Consider the following 10,553-nt stretch of genomic DNA (forward strand, 5'->3'; position numbering starts at 1 on the left):
CTTGTAGAGAGTCAACAGTATTAGAAACTGTAAGAAAATCACGGCGCCCCACGTTTTTCATCGCTTATAGTAGAGTGATCGCTTGCATTATTGTGATGTATAGCATTTATTTTCTACTTTTTAGTTCAATCAGAAAACGTGGGTTTTTTAAAACTATTTTAATGATTATTTTCTACTTTTTAGTCTTTGTCTGTTTGTTTGCATTAAAATCTTGCTATCGATTTTATCTTTTCACTTTTTTTTTGGGTAAACGAAGACAACTCGTAAAAAAACACGTTCTGTGAATACGTTACTGACTAAAACACATAGATTTGAACCCGTGTCGAGCGGGATAGCAATTGTGTGCCCAATCACTCGACCATATCGTCTACCCCATACTGGCCACCAGTTGTTACGGTTGTTTGTACACAAACACCGCGTGAACACTACTCAGTAAGCAAAAAGAGGGAGAGTACCGAACCTTGTTTTCATCAAATTACAGTTACTGGGTTATTTCCCTTTTTCCCCACGTTTTTTTGTACAATTATATAGCGGTCTAAAATGATCAATAAAATGTTTCCATGGATCAATTTAGTAATAATAACAATTGAAAATTCTATTGTCATTGGAAGCAAAGCTTCCCTGAAAATTTCAGCGCGCTAGCTAACTGGGAAGTGCCCGAAATTTTGATCGCAAGATTTGATTGGAAAAACAAACAAACAAACAAACAGAGGCGAAAGCAAGTTAAAGAAAACGTGGGAAAAATGGTGAGGATGATTTAAATTACCATAAAAAAGCATGGGTAGCTCCTACAAATGTATTTAAGTTTAAGTTATAAGATCACTGCATTTTTTCCAAACTAAGTTCCTAAGAAAAATAAAAGTCATCCACCAGCTCAAATTATAGATCACTAGGAGAAATGGAAGTTGCTTCAGAATTAATTGAATAAAGAAGATGGCGCTTGATGGGACACATTTTAAGGATGAAACGGCTTATGGAGAAAAAATGCGTTAAGGCAAATGTAGACGTGGAGACGCACAGCATAAATATACTGACAATAGCCGGGTTAACGTGAGAACTGCGGGGGACCCCCCCCCCCCCCGAAAAATGTTGACCGCCACCCCGAAAATATCACGCCCCCCCCCCCCCCCCCGGAGAAAAAAAATCTGGAAATAAACACTGGTTGCCAGACAACGACAGTAATGAAAAAAGCTTTCTATGGCGCCCCCCTCCCCCTCCGGTGCTCTGGGTACAAAAGGGATAAGATGATGATTCAAAGCATGATACAACGATCCACTCTTTTTATAAAAGTTTTTTTTTAAAAGTGTTGCGTTTTTATATATTTAAAGACGGTTTTTTTAGTGCATAGATATAGGCCTATATAGTCTTTTTATTAAAAACGTTTATAAAACACCTTGTTTTAATAAGTGAAAATGACCGGAAGAAACGTTGAATACCATTTATACCGCACCTAATGATCTTCACACATTTGTAATTCATGCAGGCTTGAAACAACAAATAAAAGAAGTTGAATCTTATTTTTAAAACGATTTTAATGTTTTCAATTTTAAGTACAAATTTAAAAAAATGTTAAAATGTATTAAATAACTCTAGGCCTAATCGTAATTACTATTTGCAATATAACTGAACATATATTATAATTTTATAACTTTGTTTTCCAGTTAACAGCATTACAACATGGCCTATTTAAATCAAACCACAACACATGAAAGCATAACCAAAGATACCTACGTGTATTAAATTTCTGATGATACTTTAAAAATATTATCACTATTCTTTAATAGCATTTTGATACACATAATATGTCTATTTGGGGTATTGGGAAATACACTTACAATGATTGTATTGATACACAGTGGTTTCAAATCATCAACAAATATAGTTTTAGTAGCTTTAGCTGCTTCAGATTTGTTTTTCTCAATTACAGAGTCTTTGTATAAAATACCATATATAATACAGTTCTCTGATTATGGAGTGGCTAACACTTTATTTGTGTATTATCTTGTGTACATTCATGTATGGAACCAGTACTAAATTCAGTTGAGTATAAACCTGGTTATGATAATAGCAGTAGAAAGGTTGATTGCTGTATGGTTTCCATTTAGAGTTTCTCATTTAATGTCTCCATTTAGAATGATTTGTATTATTTTCTCTGTTATCATTCTTTTAGTGCCTTTTTACATGCCTTATGCTTTATATAGCAAAGTAGCTTTAATAACCATTAATAACTATACAATAATAACATCCCAACCATCACAATTTTGTGTAGATAATGACTTTTACTATGCAATTCACCGTAAATATGTTTTAATTATCATAAATGTAGTTATTCCAACATTAACAATCATAACATTTTCAGTGTTGATAGTTTTCAGGTTAACTTTATCAGCCCAAAAAGTAAAGTCAGTTGCCTCTGCCGTTTCAGATAAGAGAGTTAAAGATTTAAAATCCATCAAAATTACCTTATTGTTGTGTTTCTTTATTGTAGAATTAGTTTTAATTCCACTTAACACGTTTGATACTTACTTGACATATGCAGATAATGTACCATATGGTGGCAGTATAATAGCATTGATAACCTGGATTTTACAATTGATCTGCCAAATAAACTCTGTAATTAACTTTGTTATCTATGTTGCTTTCAATTCAAAATTTTATAAAACTTAAAAGAAGCTATTCGGATTTGCCTAAGTGATATACTTACACTACTTACAGAACTCTCATACTCTATAATATTGTCTTTAACACTTAATAAAAGTTCATTTTAAAATTATTTTTAACAGTAGCTTTTTTTTCCAAATTTGAAAGTGGATTTAAAAAATAGAGCAACCATTTTCAAAAAAATAGTGAAAAAGGTATTTGTGGATCGTGGTTCCTCTATGAACCTTAGAAAAAAACAATGTGCATGGAAATCCCATACTTTCAACTTTAAGGATCCAATTTTTATCAGGAAAGAAATTAGTAAGGTGGTCTATAACTGAGGAGAATTTGTTTACAAAGCTATATTAATACAAATACTATCAATTGGATAATATTTCTACCTCTTTTTATAAAAAAAAACAATTTATAATAACTAAGGTTTATTATGGTTCAGTAATCAAGCTGAACACCAGAAAGCCTTAATAAAATTTCTTATTAAAAAATAACTTATTAAATGTAATATCATTAATCACTACATGCACTTCATTTCTGTTTAACTTCATTTAATTTTTTTTTATTCATTTTTTTTTTTGCTTTATAGACAAGCAACAGTGCAATTTGACTGGTATCAACTTATGCTCAATTATATTTATCCTTAAAAACCCCCGGGAAAACAAAGGTTGTATGCGTTCTCATTAAAAAAAGGGATCAAACATAATTTAACTTTTCTAATTACATAAATTAAATTATAAATATACATGATTTATATTTAGTATAAGAAAAATTATAAAGTAATTATTAAGTAATTCTGTTGAAGTTGTTTGTAACTTAAAAAAAAGGAATTGTATACACTTATTGTCTTATTATCTTAACACGCATTTCACTAATCACTAATATTTAAACAATGCCTCAATGTTAACATGATTCTATATATCTTTTTGTGAGGCCCTGCATGTATTATTTCATCATTTTGTACATTTAAAATATACCTTAAATTAATTAAGTTAAATTGTTCGTTTTTATATTGTTTCAATAATTCTTAGTTTAATGCACTACAAAGTGTCTCTTTTTACGTCAATAACATAGTATCTAAATGTACCATTGTTAAAGTATTCCATGAATAATGCAGAAGTTCAGTAAAATATGGTTGTAGAATTAAAAATTTTGCACACAAAGGAGTTCGTTTTTATTATGATGAGTGTTATTTTTGTTTAAAGCTTTTAATAATGTTGCAACATATTAGTGAGTTTTGTGACTTGTTGAGTGATGTAGAAAACTCTAAGTTCAATTTAAGACAGTAATAAAATAAACCCCACAAAAACAAATACAATTTAAAACTCTAAGTAAAGTAAACCAAAGTACTATGTACATGTTTTGGAACTAGATATCCATAATTATAAACAGTAATAATGGTGAATGGGTGCGCGGACCTTTGACCACAGGTGCTTTGACCATAGGGGGTTTGACCATAGGGGGTTTGACCACAGCGGAGCTTTGACCATAGGGGCTTTGACCATAGGGGGTTTGACCACAGCGGGCCTTTGACCATAGCGGTGCTTTGACCATAGGGGGTTTGATCATAGGGGGTTTGACCATAGGGGGTTTGACCACAGGTGTTTTCTCAGCAGAGGGTCTTTGATCACAGGTGGTCTATCAACTGGTGTTTGATCACAAGCGCTGTGTCCGGCTTTGATCATAGGTTTTTTGTCCACATTGGGTCTTTGATCTCAGGTGGTTTGTCCAATGCTGTCCATATATGGTAAGGATTTATTTTAAAAGTTGCTAAATTATATTTTAAATTTCGACATGATGTAATAATATGGTCAAACAGATGTACCGACATATTTGCGTATCATGTATTTATCCAAGTCAGGAATAAAACAAATATTGGTTCAGGAATTTAATTCTGGTTACTATAATTAGGACTTTTTGAATAAGCTATTGACAAATACCCTCCAAGAAAACTTGCCATAGTTGGTAGTATGAATGAAACTACAAAAAAAAATTAAAATAATACACCACAATGAATAACAGTAAGCATGTATTTATTAAAAATAATAAATAACCTAGAATAATCAAATTCCGAGTTCTGGTTCCACAACAAAGTTGGATGCAAGTTGTAAATGGTGATTAATACTAAAAATAGAAAATGGAAAAAGTGTTTGAAAACAAAACAGAAGTTATTTATCTAAACATGATTCAATAACATCAGTAATAATGTTGATGTAATTGTTCGGTAAAAAAATGGAACTATCTCAGTTAAAACTATTAAATGTTGATACATTTAATGAATTCAACTAATAATAGTAATTTATAAATAGTTTTGTGTGAAATGACAATCAATTTTAAAATGCAGCGAAACTTGAAATTCAAAGAACTTTTTATAAGTTTGAAGCAGTTGTCAGTACAAGCAGTTTTGCTTCATTTTAGAGTTATAATGACATGGTTTTATTTCTAGATAATTTTAGAACTGTTTTTGTCTTGATGAGATACATTGATGAATATGTTTCTTGATACTTTATTGAAGAGCAAATTACAAATTAGTACACTATCTAGGGTATACATATATTTCTTTTCACCATTTTGGTTCTTTTGCATAATCAAAAATCTATTTTAGAGATAATACAACAAAGTAACAGAATAACTGCTCCTTTAAAAAAAAATAGCCTGCTATGTTGAAATTAGTTAAATGATTATTTTTCCATTTCAATGAATTCTTTAAGTTACATTTTATTTGCAACCATATTTGATTATATTTAATAAATTTCAGGAACATTACAATTTTTTTAACTTTAACTTTTTTTAAAACAAATTAAAAAACACATGCTATTTTGAAAATCAGTACTTCTATTTCACTACGATGGTCTTCATCATAGAAAAAATATTTCTTGTTACTTCCCATAACTGTTAAATTTTCCAGCAGCTCAAAATTTTACTAATAAACCTAGATACTAACTAATTATCAATTTACTTAAATTTTTTTACACAACTTATACTTGTGATAGTATGATTACTTTACTTGGAGAAATATTTGATAGAGAATACATTTAAACCTGTTAAAATTATGATGTAGCATACGTTTAGGACAAAATTTAACACATCAGTTGTTTACTTAAAATAGTACCTGCTTGATCTATTTTAATACACAAGCAGTAATTGATTTTCAATTAGTTGAACCTACCAATTAGCTGATAATTTATTAAACTAAATAAAATGGAATTTCCCCAGAGTCATTTTTTGCAAATGGACTAAGTAAATTTAGTAAATAAATCCTTCCTGTTATTATTTAAACTGTTCGGATTTATTTTTTAAAAAGTAAGCTTTATAAATGCGTAACTGATAAAGTATGTGTAAGCAAGGTAGACATTTTTTTAACTGATAAGAATTAGACATATCTACATGTTATTATTTTTAAATCTGGTTATCTGATTTAGCACTTCTAAAAGCAGTTCATTAAATCTGTGATAGAGGAATTTTAATGAGACATGTTAAAAAACAGGCAGAGGATTGAATCTACATTGGCTTATGCCTTTTAGATAAAAATAGCATACGCCCATGTTAGATTTCCATTTAGAAGATTTACACATTGATATTTCAGGTAAATTGCAAACACCAACATAGTTTAAGAAAAAAAAACAACATTAGGATTGTCAATTGCCCTGAATTGACAGTATTGACAAACTCTGAGTTGCATAACTTCAAAGTTAATTGGTATATCCAGATTGCAGTTGCAGTCTTGAAATCACTTACACTGAAGCCAACATTGCCTGCACTAGGAGTTGTCCATGAAGCAGAGAATTCTCCTAGCTATGATTTGGCACCATTCATACAAATTGAGTACATTTGATTTGGAACATTTTCAGATTGCAGGCTTAAAAATTACCTGTAATGAAAAACACCATTATTAACAATTTACATTTCCTTGATAAAAAATTACGTGTGAATTTTTCATTTAATGTAATAAATTAATCGCTTTTCCAATTTTTATTAACAGTTTTAAGTTTGAGTTAAGGGGATGTGCACAGCAAAAAATCACCAACATTTAAGATTTTTCATCATATTGAGTTTGTTGCACTTTTGGATACTTTGTCCAGTTTTGTATTAACATAACAATAAAATTAATGAGAAAAAAATATTTTTAAAAATAAAATTATCTTCTAATACAAGTCTTAACACGCTATCTACAAAAAGTTCAAAAACCATCATCTTATTGTATTTGGCATCACAGTAAAGTTGGATTTTCCCAGTTTTTGTTAATTGCATTTTCCATTATCTTGGAAAAACCCATAGCTTCGCAGTGGTTCAACACATGACACAAAATGGTATATAATATTATATTTTTATAACCTACTTTAGATCCTTTTTGTTGTTTTTTATTTTATTTCACAGATTTTCAACACTAAAAGCAAATTCCTTCATTAATAATACAATTTCCACCATATTTTCAGTATTTGTTCTTCATGTAATAATTAAACTTTTGTCATGAGGGAATTGAAAAGGCTTTTATAGGAAAAGAAAGTATGTGGCAAAAAATATGCAAATTTTTAAACTTTTGCATAATAAAATATTGCACTTATTCAGATATTGTAGAATTCTGACCCGTAGCTCTATCAAAAAGTTGTTGTGACAAAACTTTTTATATATACTGACAAATAAGCAGCATGTTGATTTGATTACTACAAATGCATATATTAAAAAAACCTTACGTTTTAAAAAGAACCAAACCATTAAACATGGTTTTCTTTTGGGGGTGGGGGAGGGGGGGGGGAGGTTCATGAAAATCAAATAGTTGTCAAACCTTGTTTTGCTGTTTAATAATTACTTTTATGCGCCTAACATGGTAAAGGTATTACTTTGGCTGAAAAATCTTTACTTTTTGATAGGGCATTAAAGGACTAGTTTTGAGGAAAAAAAGCTACTACTTTGTCTTCTGTTGAAACTTTGAGATTTTCAACAAAATAACTTTATATTTAACTCATGGGTCTGTTTCCAGTTTTATAAAAAAAAATTATATGGCAATTTAATTAAAAAAAATTAAAGTGGCAATTTTACTAGGGTAGAGTTGGAAGAGCTAAAAGTTACAATTTACAAAATCTGCCATTTTAAAAGAGCGACCGCCATTTTTTTTTCAATGCTATGGTATTTGATTAGTATTAGGTAAATAAATTTAAAATAAATGGGTTTAGGTATGAAATAATATTTATTCATATAAAACATACACATGTTTCGCACAGATCATAAGAATATAGAAAGAATTTTAGCTAGCTCTGCCTGGATAATAAAATCAAATTATATAACCATAGCAATATCCCTACCCAATTTAGAAGTTAATAACTAAAACATATGCCACTCAAGTCAAATTAACGCATACTGACACTTACAAAAAGGCTTCTGAATTTAAAAAAAAAGCAATTACGATTCAAAATATAAGAAAAAAATTAAATTGTGCACTTCAGTGGTGGAAAGCATGGAACAGTTGTGCAGTTATTTTTTTTTTTTTTTTTTTTACAGAATAATATTTTTATGAGTTACAAAAATAAAATGATGTAATCATTTTGTAACTGGCTTTCCGCAGCCTGACATCAAAAGAGCAGCATGCGGCTCGTGAGCCGCAGGTTGCCGACCCCTGGGGTAAGGTGTTAGCCAGGAGGGTAATGTCTTATTTCCAGCCCAGTAGGTGCCACTCCTAATGATAAGATCTGTTGAAACGTATGTACCTTGACTACACCCTTTTCCTTTAAATAATAAAGTTATTTGCCCATTAGCTACGTTATTTTTACTTTGATAACTCTTTCTGTTAATTATCTATGCCTGTTAGAAGGCGCACCTGGCCAAAATTCATGTTTCTTTTCTAAAATTGGCTATATCATAGCCCTTTGAACCAGTGGCGGAACTAGAAAAAATGGGCCACCCCGCAAATATTTTTTTTAGGTTCATATATATATATATACATATATATACAATACGAACATAGGATACTCATTTCTGGCCTGATCGGGTTTTGAAAAAAAAATTCAATTAAATCTAATCAAAACAACATGTCATGTGTATGACTGCATTAGTCTGTTTTAAAAATCTCTGTTTTCATTTGTTTGCCTTATTATCTCAAAACATTAAGTCGGTCAAAATTATATAAATCATGAAGCTTTGTATAAGTAACGGTGTCTCGCTATGTTTTTTTTTATGTTTTTTTTGTATTTATATTATTAGTTTTAACTACATTTCATTATTATACTATACCATTCTTTAGTACTTAATATTTTTTTAAATAATAATTAAGATAAGCAGGCCTCTAATTGCTGTTTAATTTGATTATTACAAATCTCCTAAAAGGAGCTTATGAGCACCCCTATTTGGCTATTTGAAAAAAGGAAATAATTTATGGAAGTGGTTTGAACGTTTGTCTATCTTTCACACTACAGCTCATGTGTATATATTTGTTTTAATTTTACGCAACAGCATGTCTTAGCTACTATAAAATATCACTACTGTATTATATCTGTTATCTGTTTGTTATTTACAAAACCACTATCAAGGTGCTAGTGACGAAATAAATTTATATATATATATATATATATATATATATATATATATATATATATATATATATATATCACGCTATCATTCGTGTATTTATTTGAGACGTTTGCCTTGTGTTCTAGAACAGTGTTTATTAAATGTAAACAATGTCGGCACTTTATTTCTTGGATATTAGTTGTTGGGTCGCAAGTTTGTCAACACTACCACCGATACGAGCCAGCTTAGTTGTTGAGGCGCAATCTATTCGCTTCATGTAAGGCTAAGAGCGGGAGGGGGGGGGGTCTGAGAAAGGAACTTAAAAGGGACAACAAAGCACCGATGTGCTTTTATCCATCAGTACCAAATTTGGGATGGTCTCAAAAAGCCGTCTTAATATCTAGCGGCCTCTCGCGCAATTGATGTTTTTTCAAAAGAATTTTGCCGACAACAGCGTGTGTTTGATTGTAGGAAAAAGAATATACAAGAGCGTGGGATGGTGTCTATAGAATAAAGATACTCCAACCGCAGCTACAGTATTCTTTTTTCAAAACCACCATCAGGTCAAAAATGCAAGAAAATTAATTTTAACTTTAAAAAATAATTATGGGCGGCTGTGGGCCCCCTAAACGGCGTGGGCCCCCCCCCGCTTTGCGGGGTCTGGCGGCACTGTAGTTCCGCCCCTGCTTTGAACGCTAAAATACATTGTTCTAGGGAAATACGTTTCCAGACAAAATTGACTTTGTTGAGATTTGTGTTTTAAAAATGTATGTTAAACATATTGCAAGTATAAACGAAGTTGAACGATAAAATACGGCTACATGATAATATCATATACATGTATTACATCATAATCCCATTTTACCTTTTCATTTTTATCGTCACAAAAAAACACAAGCCTAATTAATTTGTAGATTATCAACTCTTCGTTTACATGTCACATTTGTAACTTGTTTAATGCATATTAAATTATTCCTAGGCTTGTATGTTATATTGAAGACAAAACATGATTAAAATAATTAAATAATATAATTATTATCTTTTGCATATAGTTGTTAAAAGTTCTTTTTTTGTTTGGAGTACAAAAACAATTTTCTATAAGTGTTTACAAACTTAGTGCTCATTATAACGTAAATAATAAAGTTTATCGAAGCATTTATTTGGTCGATAAAAACATTAAATACTGCAACAGAAAAGCGCAGTATAGGCTATAAATAGTTCTGTCACCAGCTGTGAAGGAGTACAAATTTGTTGGAAATAACACAAATATTATAACCATCAGACAAACTGTGAGTGTTATTTTTACAGATCTGATGTCTTTAACTCGTTTAGATGCAGCGTCAGACGAAGACATGCTCTTTATGTTTCTGTATGAAATGGTCAGTTTTATTATAATC

Source organism: Physella acuta, unplaced genomic scaffold (genome assembly GCF_028476545.2).
Source record: "Physella acuta isolate Inbredline_101_S28 unplaced genomic scaffold, ASM2847654v3 ptg000151l, whole genome shotgun sequence".
In the NCBI taxonomy this organism is placed as follows: domain Eukaryota; kingdom Metazoa; phylum Mollusca; class Gastropoda; family Physidae; genus Physella; species Physella acuta.